Genomic DNA, 17,590 nt, shown 5'->3' on the forward strand with positions numbered 1-17,590 from the left:
AAGGGTCTGGGGCCTGTCCTGGCAGTCTTTTTGTGTCTGTTTGGAGCTTGGCCCAGAGGTGTGGGCCAGCTGATGAGGCATTGAAGGCCACCAGGGCTATAGCCAGTAATGTTGGGTGGATAATACAGTGCTAGGTATTGAACTCATACTCTGCACATGCTAGTTGGAGCTAGCTCCCTGCCATCCATTACTGCTTTTCTGTATGATGTGTATGTGGAATTGGGCTGGGCTTGAGAAGCAGGGGACAAGAAGGCAAAGGCAACTTCCTGTCAGCCTATATTGTTCTTTTCTCTCTGATGTTTTGTACCACACCTTATGATTTTGTTGTATAAGGCACAATTTACTTTGCTCTGCAAAGAGTGCTTTGCTTAGTTCTTATAATCCCCAGGTGGAGATAGTCCCAGTGTTGACACTGCATTTTATAAAACTTGGGAAGACTCCCATGACCTATAGTTTTGTGAAACCACGTGAAGAGTCAAACAGTGAGCTTTTGGTCCTTAGTTTAAAATTATGACACAAATAGGATTTACTCCCCAGTTGGTTAGTCATGCTGGCTTCAATAAATAAACACCACCTGTAAATTTCAAAGTACTGCCATATAACTTGCATTTCCCTATAGCAACCTGTATTTCTTATTCTAACTGAAATATGTTATTACATAAATAATTGGCACTTGCCAGTGTGGTTATGACTATTGTAGCATTAATTAGTTGAAAGAACATTTGCTTTTGGACTAACTGGCTCATTATTAAGTGAATAACTTGGCAAATGGTTATTATTGGTCCAGCAAACTGTGAAGGGTTTTGAGAGTTTAATCTCAAAAATTTATTTGTCATTCTGCCTGCTGATATTCTTTCTTTCTCTTTTTTGGGGGCCATTTAATTGGGGCTAATAGAAAACTGCAGGGGAGGAGTTAACTGATTGGTTTCCCCAACACTAATCCCAGTACAAATATTAGTCTAATTGCTGCATAGAAGCTACAAAGTATAATGACACTTGGCTCCAAATGAAGAAGCCTTTTGTTATATTCTACATTGGGAATGGAATGCCATTAACAAGAGCTTTTTGTCTTTACTCAGAATATTGCTTTTATTTCAGGCTTAATTACAGTACACTATAGTATAAATTAAGTACAAGGGTAAAGCTGTACTTTTCCAGATATGTTTGGCCTTACATTTTAAATTAGGATACATGACACAGAGTTTATTCGGATTGAAGGAACAGATTGCCAATTAAAACTCAGATTATAGCAAGGGCCTCCACAAATTAAAGTTAATTTAAAACATTGGCATAAATGTTGTCCATCTCAAAATTTCAGCTGTGCTTTGTTAAAATAGTTACTGCATACTTCTGTTGCTTGCTCTCAGGGTGACCAGGAAAATTATGCCTTTGTCATCTGACCAGTTTTCAAGGTCACTTTTTCTAAGTGGAAAAAAAGCACTGAGCAAACTCGAGGGAGAGTCCTGTCCTGCTTCTGCCACAAACTCGCTTTTTTAACTTTAGTCAAGTTACCTAACAGCTTCATGTTGTTTAAAAGGAGAGTTGAATTGGAGGCTCTCCAAGATCCCTTTAGCAGTCTTCAAATTCTGTTTCTAGACTGAATACACACACACACACACACACACACACACACACACACACACACACACACACACACACTTAAATTTTATCACTAGAAATATCATTCAATCATTGGCTCAACATAATTGTACTTGCTTGAAGTGCTCTGTTGGAGATCTCATAGTCCTCTGTTTTTACCACCACCAACAGACTATTTATTAGAATATGTATAAGGTATGTTGGACCCTGACAGACAATTTGAGAATCAGCCTTCTGGGAAGATGCTGTGATCTCTGGTCTGTTCCAAGCTCTCAGTTGCCCAAAACCTTTTTTTTTATCAGCAGTCAGTGAGCTGCCAGTGAAGGTAGCTGTGCCCATGGGTCCATGGAGGTGAGTAAAGAGACCATCTATTCACATGTACTTTCCTCTGCTTCCCTGGGACTGGGAAGCACAGCAGTGGGATTGGGATCCACATAATTTAGTGAGACCTGTCAACAGAAGGACAGACACTGAAAGAGGGCTTTGTGCCTAATCTGAGGTTATTTTATTAGTTAATTTACTTCTCTTATTCTTATGGTCCCACAAATGCCCATGTCATATGCATAGAATATAGTAAAGATACATAATCATCATTTTTAAATAACAGGTATATTGGTTCATTATTTTTATCTTTGCTTTATTTTAACCCTTTTACTTTGTAATGGTTTTTAATCTCATTTTGGCTGTGGGGGTAGGGTGGGATGGAATGGGGCAGGAGACAATGGCAGTTGGCCTTTTAGATATACCTCCTCCCAGTCTAGACAAAATAAAACAAAATTGACAGTATAGGCTGCCCAAAGTGACCAGGTCTTTGTGACACAGTTACTGGCACATGAGGTTGGGTGGAACAGAATTGCTGTAATCCTTTTGATTTCTGAAACTGCTATTGCTCACATTTTTATTATTTCAGTGAGTTCCTATTCTAGTAGTGTTTAGACATCCGGTATCCCTGTAGGTGGGGTCCATTCATGTTGGCACTCTGTTCATTGCACATACTGCACCATGTGTTAATTGAAAATTATTGTTGAATCTTGTGGAACTGTGAGACCATGGAAGTGGACAATTACCAGTTCTTTGCTTGTCATTGAAGTGAACCACACATGTTAAGACTGCCACTTCTTACCTACTTCTCTCGCCCTACTCCTTCATCTTTGTCCTGACTCCTGCTAGAGATGGGAGCTGCTCACAGAAAGAGGCCAGATGTGATGGCACACAGCTGTTTCTAATGCCTGTCCCTGGACTCTGCTGCTTTTTGTATTAGGGTCTCTTGGAAAATTTTCCAGTGGCTGTGGAGTTATTTTTTTCAGGCTTGAGTGAAGAAGGAATAGAAGTGGTTGTAGTTACTGAAGTTAAAAACCACACAGTCAATTTCTCTGAGAAAGAAGCGAGTAAAAGAAGTGTGAGGTGTGATCACTTGTATTATTTGATTAATCATCTAAATAAAATAGGCAGAACTGTGGAAGTATTGTAGTATTTCTTCAAGTCCATAGGATTACAGCTCTAATAATCATTCTTTAATTTGTTTATGATATGCTTAGACTGTTTATTGTGTGCTAAAAAAGATGAATTTAGGCACATGTGTTGCCTGGGTACATGGTGCCTGAGCACTTGTTACCCACATCTATGTTGACTTTCATGCTTTATTGTTGGGTCCTGTGGGGAGAAGCTCTGCCTTTGGAGAAGCTCATGCTCTCTTGAGCATGTAACACTATCTTACTTCCTCTCTCTTTCTCTCTTCTCTCTCTCCTTTCCTCAGAATATTTAAAGTCTACTTTTATGTAAAGAATGAATAAAGGAATAAGCTTAGGGTATCTGTTGGGGAAGATAAAATTATATGTCTTTTTTTGGTTTGTTTGTTTTTGTTTTTGGGTTACTCCTGGCTCTATGATTCAGAAATCACTCCTGGTAGGCTCGGGGATCATATGGGATGCTGGGATTCGAACCACCGTCCTCTGCATGCAAGGCAAATGCATGCCCTACCTCCATGCTATGTCTCCAGCCCCAACATTTATATGCTTTTTAAAAAGATTTTTACCTTAATAGCAGTTACTTCAGAATATCCTTAATTAACTATTTTTTTTTACTGGTTTCACAAAAACAAAAGTTAGTTACTTATAAATTATTTTCCTTTATATTCTTTTGTATTTTCATATCACCTTCATTATATTATTATCTCTCCGGGTGTGATGATCTTGCTGGTAATTTTTCTAGACAGCAGGGCAGAAATTTATAGGAGGTAAGGCACTGATTCCTCGAAGATCCACAAGGGATCTTGTGGTTGTAAGAGCCAGGGATAGACCCTGAATGTTTTACAGGGTATGACCTAAACCACCCTGTCCTTCCCCCATCCAGAAACCAAGGGGCTATTAATGTAATAATAACAACCAACCTAGACACTCCAGCGTGACTTGTTAACTTAGATGTCCAAATACTTCAATCTTACAGTGGTGTAAATTACTACTAGTAATTAGTTTAGTACCTTCTGGAAGATGTCTTTAGTTTTAGAACAAGCTGATTCTGTAATTTGTTGCTGTTTTTGTGTTTTTAGGCCAGCTCAGTATTTGGGGGCTGCTTTGGGAGAGATAGGAGATGTGTGTCAGAGTTAGAAGCAGGCCTTCTGCATGTAAGACATGTGACCAATCTTAAGAACTATCTCCTAGTTTCCATAATTACTAAACTCGATACTCATTTAGGTGGAGGAGTTCTAGGAAAGGTTTTCTGTTCTTTGAAAAACCAGTGAACTCTTTATGTTTAGATTAGATGAGAACTTTGAGTGAGAGATGTCTCTTTGCCTAGATATGGTTAAGTGGCTGAGCAATTGATATATTCTCTAATGTGTATTCTAGTGAGGGAGTTCATTCTTGATTTACAGTAGGAGCTTTCGGCTTACTAAATTGTTTGACCCACTGTCACAGATTCCAGTGTGTGTAATGTGAAGGGAGCCTTGAGGTTTCCTGAAAGAGCTTGGTTCCTTGGTTTGTGGTCAACCTCAAAGGTTAGGGATGCTACTCAGGGGTACACTTGGTTTCCCTTAAAATGTTTTACAAGAGTGAAGAATAAATCTCCCTTTTCTGAAATTGTGTCTCTCTAGAGAGGGACAGTGAATTCCACAAGTGTGAGTGGTCCTTCATTGTGTTTATCCTCAAAATCACTTTCCCAAACTGTAGCAAACCTACCTTTTTATCCAGGAATCGAGGAAAATTTTGGTTCATCACCTTACGTGACATTTACATACTTATTCATCTTCCTTCCTTCCTTCCTTCCTTCCTTCCTTCCTTCCTTCCTTCCTTCCTTCATTCCTTCCTTCCTTCCTTCCTTCCTTCCTTCCTTCCTTCCTTCCTTCCTTCCTTCCTTCCTTCCTTCCTTCCTTCCTTCCTTCCTTCCTTCCTCCCTCCCTCCCTCCCTCCCTCCCTCCCTCCCTCCCTCCCTTCCTCCCTTCCTCCCTTCCTCCCTTCCTCCCTTCCTCCCTCCCTCCCTCCCTCCCTCCCTCCCTCCCTCCCTCCCTCCCTCCCTCCCTCCCTCCCTCCCTCCCTCCCTGTCCTGTGTTCAAGGCTTACTCCTGATTCTGTCCTTAGAAATCCCTCATGGTAGGCTCAGGGTACCTGATTGTATGCTGGGGATTAAACCCAGGTTGACCATGTGCAAGGCAAATACATATACTGTCTATACTATTTCTCCTTCCCTGACCATTTATTTTTATTTTTAGACCTGATGCATATATTTAGTTTCTTTTAGTTACAGGCAGCTTTGTACCTGACATCCCTGCTACCAAAATTGTAACTTAATTCTCAGTGGCAAAATTTAAATCTATTTGTAGGAGAAATCATCACCCTGTACCCTGAGAGCTTATTTCTTAAAGAAAAGTCTGAGCAGGGCCGGAGAAATAGCATGGAGATAAGGCGTTTGCCTTTCATGCAGAAGGACGGTGGTTCGAGTCCCGGCATCCCATATGGTCCCCTGTGTCTGCCAGGGGCGATTTCTGAACGTGGAGCCAGGAGTAACCCCTGAGCGCTGCCGGGTGTGACCCCAAACCCCCCCCCCCAAAGTCTGAGCGATTTTATTTTTAAACAGATATGTAATTGTTTAATGTATTTTGGCTTTGATGAATGACAAATGTAGAAAATAATTCCCAAAATGAGTACATAATAGTGATGAATTCTAAAACCTGTGATAGAGGCAAAATATCTGCCCTGGTCTGTGCTTGTCACATGGGTTGTGGACTTTGGAATAATCCATTTCTGCCATTGGTCTCCTCATTCCTTCAACCTGGAGTTATACTCAATGGCAAACTTTATTTGTATCACTAAAACTCTACGGAATTGTATTATTTCAAAAATTCTTCGAATGGAATCCTTTTTAAAGTTATTTGAATGAAAAGTACTGTGAATTAATAGTAAAGTCTGTTTTATAATTCAGGATAGCATTAAGTTGCTCCAATACTGTTGTATGGCAAAAATCCATAGGGATTTTAAGAGCTTTTTAGGCACAGATGCCCTCTGTGTTTCTATTGGCCATATAAAAGCTAGTCTCGTTCTTGCACTGGTTAAAATCTGGCATTTGCCCTTCTTTTCCTGTATCATTGGTCTAGTTATTTTCCTTTGTCTCATTTATAGTATTGTAGGTAAATCAGGAACTGATTTTCCTCCAAAACAAACAAACAAACAAACCGACCAACCAACCATTCCATCATTTTGTTTTCTACTCCAGTGTTATTTTGTTGATTATTTCTCATTTCTCTTGGTCTGTTCTTTGCTTCATCCTTCCCTTCCTCCTTCCTCTATAGATAAGTAAATTAGCTACGATTTGTAAGTTTTTTTAAAGAATGAACCTAGATATTTAGAGAGTATTTCAGTTATTTCTTAACCAATTTGTGGCATAGGATACTGTAATTTTAAATTCAGTTATAGTATTTGGGGACATCTGAGCTGTTTCTCTGGTCAGATGGGTTGTTACCTTCTTAAAGGACTGGAATTCATATTTTGTGCAGTAGGACCAGGTTCAATCTCATAATTCGCTTTGCACTGCGAATTTTAACTGCACTGTTAAGAGGAATAGTCCTCTTAACCCAACCTTGAGCACTTGGATGAGGACCACAAACTAAAGAGTTAAATAAACAAAACCAGTGGGCCACACCCGATGATGTTCAGGGGTTACTCCTGGCTCTGTACTCAGAAATCACTCCTGGCTCAGGGGACCATATGGGACACCGGGGATCAAACCCAGGCCCTTCCTGGTTAGCCACGTGCAAGGCAAATGCCTTACCACTGTGCTATTGTTCCGGCTCCTGATTATACGAATATTTTGAAAATGTTATTGTTATGGGAAAATATGACACCAGTGTGAAGTAGTTTAAGAAGCTGGTAGCTAGAATGTATTTGTGTATTTTTTTTAAAATCTATGAATGTCTTTTTGTTTCCTTTTTTAATTTGGGCCATACCTGGCAGTGCTCAGGTCTTACTCTTGGCTCTGTGCTCAGGGATTGCTTCTGGCAGGACTCAAGATTTTAAAGAATGTGGGGATCAAACTTGGGTTGGCCATGTGCATGGCAATAGTACACCCACTGTACTATTGCTTTGGTTTCCATTTATTTTTTTATTCATTTTTACTCTTTGAACTTTCATAACCTAATTAGATAAATTAATTATATCCAAATTCTTTATTGTATATGGCAACAAGTTTTATTGGTTGGTTCTTATAGTAGTCTTTTATATCCAGGATAGCAGTAGCACTAAAATACATGCCTATTTCGCTAATGCTGAGCATTTCAGGTCCCACACATTAAATTTTTTTATGTCATCTGTCCCTTACTGCTTGGCTTTGTAATTATTTTGCTTTGATTTTCCCAAGTGTAATACATTTAAAGGCTACATTATAAATGGGAAAGTAGGGCATATTTTGAATATATTAATTTTTAAGGGATTGGAGAGTAAACATGAGAATTGCAAAACTATTTTATTTCTACAGTTATTTTTTTGTCTTTGGGCCACACTTGGCAGTGATCAGCGGTTACCCCTAACTTTGCTCTCAGAGGTCATTTCTGGCAGTGCTTGGTGGGACCGTATGAGATGCCGGGGATCAAACCTGGGTCCACTGCATGCAAGTCAAATACCCAATACTGTTATTACTCCATTCCCCCTACTTGTATAGGTTTAAAGCTATACCAACCTGAGTATATGTATAACTTAGTAGTATACCAGTCAGATTTGCTGTGTTTTGATCATTTATTAGAAATAATTTACTAATGTAATTAGCATCCCATTATTTTTAAAAGAGTAAATAAATGTAAGTATTGCCAGGACATATGTTTCTGGATTTATACATGCTCAGCAACAAGGAGACTAACACATACTTATTTTCAGAGAAGGCAAAAAAAAATAAAAATGGAGGCATTATTCTAGATTCTACACAATTTCTGTAACATTCTGTTTTTCATAATTCATTTTTGCCATCCTCACAGACTTCTGGAAAACGTTGCTTCAGTTGAGACAAATGATCTCGTTCTTTCCTACATTATCTTCTTTCTCATTTTGGTTTGGTTATTTCCACAGTTAATTAAACTGCTGCTGAAAAAGAAGGCCTCTCAAATAAATACTCAGGGAACAGGAGAGAGAAGGGCAGGCAGCGTTTCAACCTTTTGACTGCAGCAAGTGAAATGGGGGATGTTGCCAAAAGGGCACATTTCATTTGTCATTCTCATTTGGCGAGTTAGCCAAAGACAGCAGCAGTGCTATAACTTGGCCTGGTAGTATCCAGCAACATAAATCAGCCTATTATAAAAGTTGTTCACGTTTCTATTTAAATGACGTCTTGGACTTTTCTCTTCCTGGTTCTGCCAGTCACATCAGTTCATGAATCAAACAGCATTGTTGGATACTTAACTCAGTTTCAGATCTTTGGTGGCCTTAAAACTCGAAAGCTTTCATAATCCATAAGAAATCGATACTACTATGTGTTGAAAACTTTATGGGGTCAACTTTGAAAATAAATGCCTCGTTTTATATTTTTGAGTTTTTTCTTTAGGATTTAGAATAACTTTCATCCTTTGTTCTTTATTCTTTATACTTTGCCTCTCATTTCTTTAAAAGAAATAATTATATCAATGAAGTCTTAGTTCCCAAGCAAAAATCTTTCAATTTTTTTTGAGGTCAAAGTATGCAGAGCTCTACATTTTTTATATCTAATAAGTAGGTCCTCGGTATATATATGTTAGAGAATGGATATTTGCTTGCAATTTCTCTGCTGCTTTTAAAGCATTTGCCATACTTTCTGGTCTTATGATTCTTTTGTTGTTGTTATTTTGTTTTTTGTTTTTTGGGTCACACCCGGCTGTGTGCAGGGGTTACTCCTGGCTCTATGCTCAGAAATCGCCCTGGCAGGCTGGGGTGGATGATCATATGGTTTGCCAGGAATCGAACCAAGGTCTATTGGAGTTGGCTGAGTTCAAGGCAAACCCCTACCATTGTACTATCACTCTGGCTTCCAGGTCTTGTGACACTTTTACAACTGCTCTTCAGTTTTAATTTTTCTCTGCAAATATGCACACTGAATCTAGTGTTCCTCTTTTTGAATTTTTTAAAAAAATGTTTTCTTGGTGCTTAAGGTGAAGAAAGTGACATGCACAATACCCTTTAATTATAGTGCAAACAACTGTGTCAAAAAGGAAAGCGAGGGAAGGGAGAGGTAGGAAAGGAAGAGGGGAGGGAGAGAAAGAGGAGCAGGGTGGAGGAGGGGAGGGAGGGTGGAGGGGAGGAACAAGATGCTTGCCCCAGAGATAGGCTGGGAAGGTCAATGGGAGGTGAACTGGGCACATTGGTGTTGAGAAAAGTGCTCTCTGGTGAAGAGGGGATATACATTGTATGACATGAAACTGAAGTATGAACAATTTTGTAACCACAGTGCTTAAATGAAGAATTTATTTTAAAAATATACATACACAAAAAATGTTTCCTTGGGTCTGCAGAGATAGTACAGCGGGTAAGGAATTTATCTTGCATGTGGCTGACCAGGTTTAATTCTTGGCACACTATACGGTCCCCTGAACTCACCAGGATTAAGCCCTGAGTTTCTTTGTTGTCATCAGAACATCTATAGTTTTCCCAGTTTCTTATCCTGTCTTCACTTGGACTGTACTTGGATATACAAGCCATACAAAAGTAATTACAAAGCTCAGTGGAAAGGGACATTATTAGATTCATTTCTTTGTGGTATAAATCAGAATATTTATCTTAGTATTTTTTAAGTAGCTTTTTTCCCTTTTGATATTCTATTCTAAAAGAGTCGAAAGATGAGGCTGGAACAGTAGTATTGCTGGAGCAATTGCCTTGTGAGCAGCCAACTTCGAGTTCAATCCCCAGCATTTTCTTAAGTTTCTTGAGCCCACCGGGAGTGATTCCTGATCACAGAGCCAGAAGTAACCCCTGAGTACTGCCAAGTATTGCTCCCACCCTGCAAAACTGAAAAACAGTAGAAGTCAAAAGGGCTAGGAAGGTAGTACAAAGCTTAAAGAACGTGCTTTTGAGGCTGTGGCCATGACCTTGTTTCAGTCCTGGTTTGAATTTCAGCAAGCACTCCAGGTGAACACTGCTAGGTGTGGCTCCTAACCCAAGCATAATAAAGAGGTAAAGGTTTGTTACAGTATATAATATACAATTTGTTTTATTTCTGGGCCATAAGATAAGTTTGTATGTATGTGTGTGTATGATGTATACATATATTGTTTTTATTTTTATTTTGTTTCTGTACCACACCCAGAGGTGCTCAGGGCTTACTCTTGATTCTTGACTTACTCTTGACCTTGGGATCACTACTGTTGGTGCTTGGGGAACTCAGTTGGACACATGTACAGCAAAACATTCTAAATTTCCCCCTATAATTTTTATAATTATAAAGAATCTTGTCACACATTTTATATTAGGTTTAAAACTGATAGTCCAAAAAAATACATTGATCTTCAAAGAGCTTTGCCCGTCTTTTTCTTCCATTTCTTGAGAGCTTGTTTGGAGGTTCTAGCAGGGGAGCGCAGCTACTCGTATACCCGCGACCGAAGAACGGTCCGTCTCTATTCGGGGAAGGCCGTCCTCTTCGACCGAGCGCGTAGCTTCGGGAGGGACGCACATGGAGCGGTGAGGGAGGAAGGGGACACCCGCCTAGCCAGCCAGATCAGCCGAATCAACCCTGGCGATCAATGGGGTGACAGATGTCGCAGCCAGATCGCCCTCACATCCATTTCTTCCATTTCTTGACTGATACTTGGAATGGTTAAAGTTTAAGTGTCTTTGGTTTTCATTTTTGAAAGAAATTATGGAGCCAGAGCTCTAGTACAATGCGTAAGGAGCTTGCCTTTCATGGGACTGACAAGGTTTTGATCCCTGGCATCCCATGTGGTCTCTAGAACACCATTCCTGAACATAGAACCGGATATGGCCCTCAGGAATCCCAAGTACCATATTTTCTGGCATATAAGACGACTTTTGAAACGAAAAAAAGTCGACTGAAAATCGGGGGTCGTCTTATACACCGAGTACATCCCGAAAAACGTTTCAACATGCCGCTAAACGAAAATTGTCTGGATAGTGCCACAAAACGAATTTTCCAACTCGATCCTGCACCAATCACTGCAAGGCTGCTCGGACTGCCTCTCTGACTCAGCCAATCCAAGCAGGCTTTTTATGCATGCAAATTAGACAAGGTTCTATACCCGAATCTACACTGTAAAAAGCCTGCTTAGACTGGCCAGAGTCAGAGAGAAAGTCTATTCCAGTATAACCTTTGAATCTTTGCTTGTTGTGATTGGCTCACTGTGGTACATACAGTTGCAACACAGGAATGTTCTGTCTTATACAGTAAATATATAGGCCTAAACCTATGTTTTAACTGTAAAATTAGGGGGTTGTCTTATATGCCCGGTCATCTTATATGCCGGAAAATATGGTAAATAAAATTCTGCCATTTGTTGTATTGGGTTCTTTATAAATATTGATTAAATTATCCTTCCTAATGATGCTGATGATAGGGAAATACATGAGAGAGTGATGACTTCTAAAAATAATTTTCATATACCTCTTCATATTTTTTGACCACACCCAGCAATTTAGGAATTTCTCTTGGTTGTGAGCTCAGAGTTTACTCCTGGGCCCATTGGGATACCAGGGATCAAGCCCAGGTCAGCTATGTGCATTCTACCCACTGTACTATTTTTCTGGCCCTTCATTTACCACTTGATAGGAGATAATTCCTTTCACTCAAAGCTGGGAGGGTATTGAATATATTTTAAAGGTGTATTTGGTTACCTTTTGCATTTGGGAGTATATTTTTATATATTTAGATTTATGTGTATGTTTATATATTAATATATTAATATATGTTATATATTTATATTTATTTGATATACTTATAAATCATATATATATGTATATGTGTATTTTTTTTAAAGATTAGGTTGCAGGATATATATGTGCCCAGGAGTTAGATGTTTCTCTTAGCATTTTATTGCCAGAATAATGCATCCCAGGCCTAACTAGAAAGCAGTGATTCTCAACTGTGGCTGCTTGGTAGAATCACCTGGGAGTTTTTGAAAAAATTCATTCTGTTTGTATCCTAAACCAATTCACATCAATGTTCCGGGGGCTAGGATCCAGGCTTTGGTTTTTTTTTTTTTTTTTTAACTGCCCAGTCTCTTTCCATGTGCAGGCAAGTCTGAGAACCACTGCTTCAGAATAAAGTTAGAAATAGCATCTGCTCAGATTTCATTGCATGTGATATTGGAGCTTGAGAAGGTTTGATTTCTTAACCAAGGCAATGGGGAATATTTTGCTACCAATATCTGATAAAGAAAAGCTTATTTAGTTGTGAAAATGTGTTCATTTAAGTAAGCATAGTTTAATCATTTGAAGTCAGAATCCATTTAAATAGTTTCCTTTCAATAATAGAAATCACTTTCCTTTTAGTGCCTTGTGACTCCACAATTTTAGAGACAAAAGAAAACTAAGATATAACTTTTTTCTAAATTACCTTTTTAAAATCTTCTTTGTAATATACGTTTAGACTGTTGATTCCAAAAGGGGTTGTAGGACGTAGAAAACATCCCATAGTAAACATTCAGTGAAATAATTAGAAACATGGTATGGAACCTTGTAGTCAGGAATACAACTAAAGATTAGTAGCCCAGTGGCCAGTGCTTAATGTTACCAGATGCTTGACCCAGCAGCACACCGAGCTCACCGCATCTGCAGGAGATGAAGGCTGTAAACAGGGCTTTTCTCTGTGCATTTGAGGCTTAGTCTAGGAACCTGGTATTCTGGAGACTAGTAATCAGTGTGAAGGCAATGGAATGCCAAGGCACAAAGAAGAAACAGAGTAGGGAGAGACTAGCTTCTAGCTTTACCTCTGCTTATTTTATAGCAGTGCTGTATGGATGGCATCATTAAGTTCCTTTTATAGCAAAGGAGATGGGTTCAAAGCCAGCTCTCTTAACAGTATACTTCTCTTTTTGGTGCTTAAATCCCTGTCATTCACAGTTCCTTGCTTATACTCTGAACTATTTTTGGAGAATTTGCAGGGGAAGGAGTATCACATCCAGTGGTACTCAGAGCTTATTCCTGGCTCTTTGCTCAAGGTTTGGTTCACTCCTAGCAGGGCTTGTATCGTCCTCATATGTGGTATCTGGGATTGGGACCTGAGTTGATTGCATGGCAAGCACCCTATGATCCCTTTTAACTCTGACCCATATGGGAGAATGTTTTTATGGAGAGAAGATGATTGGGAATAAACAAAGGCCATATGAGTGGTGCTTAATATAGTGGATAAGGTGCTTGCCTTGTTTTTGTGCTGATCCTGGTTCAATCCCTGGCACCCCAAAAAAGTTCCCCTCAGCACCATCAGGTGTACAACCCCCAACCATGAAGCATCATCAGAAAATGTTTCACCTTCTTTTTCTCCTTCGTCTCTCAAACCGATGACGAGAGCCTCTAGAAGAATTCCGCTTATTTTCGGCGTATTAGACTTTTACCCCAGTTCATTACTTTTCTCCTCTTCAAACAAAACCACATAACTTGAACTATCTAGTCCTGCCTCCCAGTTAGAGGGGGATATAAGGGAGGCATCAGGATCAAACAGGTGCAAGACTACTAAGTAATAGGCTAGGTACAGAGGGGACCACATATTCTAGCAGCCTTGGGGGTGAGGGAAGAGGATATGGGAGGTAGGACAAAAACGGAGGAATAGGGAGGACAAATTGGTGATGGGAATCCCCCCTGATTTTATGTAAATATGTACCTAAAATATTATTGTCAACAATATGTAAGCCACTATGATCAAAATAAAAATTATATTAAAAAAAAGAAAATATTTCTGATTATATCCCCTATTTTTTTCTTTATTTTTTGGACTACACCCAGTGACACTCAGGGGTTACTCCTGGCTTAGGGACTATATCGGATGCTGAAATACTGAGCCACGGTCTGTCCTAGGCAGACACCCTATTGCTTGCATCACTGCTCCAGCCCCTATATCCCCTATTTTTATAGGTTTGTATTTCTTGGGGTATGTTGGCTGTTGATGGTGCCCTCACCTAACTTACCTTGTTTTTTTTTTTTTTTTTTTTTTTTTTTTTACCCTCACCAAACCTAAAATGTCCTTCCTGAGATACTCAGGCCATACCTTTACCTGGCACTCTGGTCTGGGTTGGCAGGATTATTATGGGTGTGCTGTGCCCTGCTTTGATCTTTTTTCTATTCACAGTTCTCCCTGCAGAGGAGCAGACCAGGAATCTTTTTTCTTGCAGCCGCATTTCAGGTCTGTTGTTTACTCTTGTGAAATTTCTTGAGGTATGTGCTTCAGAGGAAGATGCCGAGCAGGTGCAAGTCTGGGGAAGATTCCTATTGTGCTGTGGCTTGGGGAGGAGGGCTCTGAATGACAGCTGCAGGGCAGCCACTGGGCTCAGTTTTCTGATAGGAGTGTGGTGGATGTGTTGCCTTTCTAGAATTTCTTGAATGCTTCCAACTTTGGCTTTGTGGTTCTGTCTCTCCATTTAACCAACCTTCCTTCCTTCCTTCCTTCCTTCCTTCCTTCCTTCCTTCCTTCCTTCCTTCCTTCCTTCCTTCCTTCCTTCCTTCCTTCCTTCCTTCCTTCCTTCCTTCCTTCCTTCCTTCCTTCCTTCCTTCCTTCCTTCCTTCCTTCCTTCCTTCCTTCCTCCTCCCTCCCTCCCTCCCTCCCTCCCTCCCCTCCCTCCCTCCTTCCCTCCCCTCCCTCCCTCCCTCCCTCCCTCCCTCCCTCCCTCCCTCCCTCCTTCCCTCCCCTCCCTCTCTCCCTCCCTCCCTCCCTCCCTCCCCCTCCCTCTCCCCCTCCCTCCCTCCCTCCCCCTCCCTCCCTCCCTCCCTCCCTCCCTCCTCTTGAATATCGCAGTCTCCCTGATTTCTAGCATTGGATCCTACTCCTTTCTGGCTTAGCTAAGAAATGCCCCTGGTTGAGTGCTCCTACTTGGTTCTTCTAGACTCTTCTCCTTCCCTCTAGCCCCCTGTGGTCCTTCTTTCCCTTTTTTCCCACCTGTGCTCTCTGACTGACAAGTATGATGTCAGACTGGCAGCACCAGCATTTCTGGGAAGCTTGTTAGAAGTCTAGCATCTCAGTCCCACCCAAATCCACTAGATCATCCAGATTCGCATTTCTATCCCTCGAGCTGCTGGTGTATGAGTGGTCCTGCTCTATCACTTTTTTTTGCGTGATGATGTCTTTATAAAGAATAGTGTCTTTATATTATCTATTATAATACCTAGTGTTAGGGGCCGGGCGGTGGCGCTAGAGGTAAGGTGCCTGCCTTGCCTGCGCTAGCCTTGGATGGACCGCGGTTCAATCCCCTGGCGTCCCATATGGTCCCCTAAACCAGGAGCAACTTCTGAGCGCATAGCCAGGAGTAACCCCTGAGCGTCACCAGGTGTGGCCCAAAAACAAACAAAAAAACAAACAAAAAATACCTAGTGTTATAACCAGTTCTTAATATTGGAAGAGCCAGATTTAATATTTCTGTCCATTTATTCTTTGGGCAATAATTTAGCCATTTGTAGGGATTAAACTAGTGACCACGCTTGGGAACAAATGACTTTGCCTATCCAAATGAGCCAAGTTTGGGCATGAGGAAATTTAATGATAACATTGCCAGATTGTTGCAAAGGAAGGATGTCAAATAACCACATTTCTGTTTGGCGGTGGCGCTAAAGGTAAGGTGCCTGCCTTGCCTGCGCTAACCTTGGACGGACCGCGGTTCGATCCCCCGGTGTCCCATATGGTCCCCCAAGCCAGGAGCAACTTCTGAGCACATAGCCAGGAGTAACCCCTGAGCGTTACTGGGTGTGGCCCAAAAACCAAAAAAAAAAAAAAAATGTGGGGTCAGGCGCTGAGGGATATTATTGGGGCTTAGGCACTTGCTTTGCACAATGCCAAACCTGATTCAATCTCTTGCTCTGCATAAGTCTCACACACAGTGCCAGGAGTTATCTTTGAGCAGAGACAGGAGTCAACCCTGAACACAGCTAAGTGTGATCCCCCAGCCGCCCAAAAGAAATGAAAGTAATGGAAGGTAACATTTTGTGGGGGGACTATTTTATGAGAGACACATATTTCTCAACATTTAAAGGGCTGGAGATATAATAGAGAAGGCAGGATACTTGCCTCACATGTGACTGACTTTGGTTTAATCCCAGACACCTCTTATGATCCTCTGAGCCTGCCAGAGTGATCTCTTATGACAGAGCCACTTTTGAGTGTGACATAAGAACAACAACAACAACAACAACAACAACAGAAAAACCATATACATAAAATATACATTATACACACATATACACCCAACATAGCCTCTTTGAACAGTTTTGTTGTTTTTGTTTTTGCTTTTGGGTCACACCGGCAGTGCTCAGGGGTTACTCGTGGCTCTAGGCTCAGAAATTGCTTCTGGCAGGCTCAGGGGATCAGATGGTATGCTGGGATTCGAACCACTGTCCTTTTGTATGCAAGGCAAATGCTCTACCTCCATGCTATCTCTCAGGCCCCCCTTTGAACAGTTTTAACAAAAACATTAGGGACTGGGTAGTCAGCAGAAATATATTGCTTGGGGCTGGTGACGGGGTAGGGATCCTCACCCAGGCCACATATTTTCTGCATCCTTATGGCCCTGGCACATACTAGCTCTCAGTGTAGGAGCAATGTTTCCTCTTATAATGGTTCAGATCTTCATTCAGGAAGTTTTCATTCTCATGACCTCACCACCTCAGGATGTCTCTTAATACCATTGCCTTAGATATTTTGAGGCTGTACAAGTAATCACATCATAAGAAATATATAAGCATAGAAATTTTGTTGTTCCCAAGGCGACTAAGCAAAACATTTTTTATTTATATATTAATACATTGACACCAATGCTACAACTTGTTTTAACTGAGCTACAGCCAAGTGTGAGGCATAGGTAGTATGCACTAGTGTCCCTATGTTAACAGGGTTGGCTAAGCTGGTAGAGTTCTGATTCTTTCCTCTTTCAAATCAGAACCCTGTTTGTGGAAATATCACTATTGTGAAAGTTCAGTGATAGTCCTGGCCACACATCCCAAGGCAGAATGATTTTTGTTTTTCCCCAAGGCAGGTTTCATTGTATTTTTCAAAGCCTGTATTCTAGGAAAAGGCTGTGCAGTTCAGTTGATTTTATAGGCAGGTGAGGTATGGATTCATCAGTCTAGTTGTGTGATAGGAGGCATACTACCATATGGAATGTGTTGTTTTTTACAGGATCCTCTCAGGTCTTTCACCTATTCTTCCATCTGTCCTCAACTGCTCTTGGGAACAGGGTATTCTCAGCCCCTTTGGTTTTAAGGAGCTGGTACCTCTCAGACCCTAAACTTTGAAAGGAACAGAATTTGATGAGTTCTTTTTTTTTTTTTTTTTTTTTTTGGCTACACCCGATGATGCTCAGAGGTTACTCCTGGCTATGACCTCAGAAATTGCTCCT

General features: G+C 40.7%; 1 protein-coding gene across 1 annotated transcript in view; it reads left to right on the forward strand.

Moving 5' to 3' along the window:
- The window catches only part of STK39 (serine/threonine kinase 39), a 308,961-nt gene that overhangs the window by 61,281 nt on the left and 230,090 nt on the right, over positions 1-17,590 (forward strand). The gene's annotated exons all lie outside the window — the stretch shown is intronic.

The sequence above is a fragment of the Suncus etruscus genome, chromosome 5 (assembly GCF_024139225.1).
Source record: "Suncus etruscus isolate mSunEtr1 chromosome 5, mSunEtr1.pri.cur, whole genome shotgun sequence".
Lineage (NCBI taxonomy): Eukaryota > Metazoa > Chordata > Mammalia > Eulipotyphla > Soricidae > Suncus > Suncus etruscus.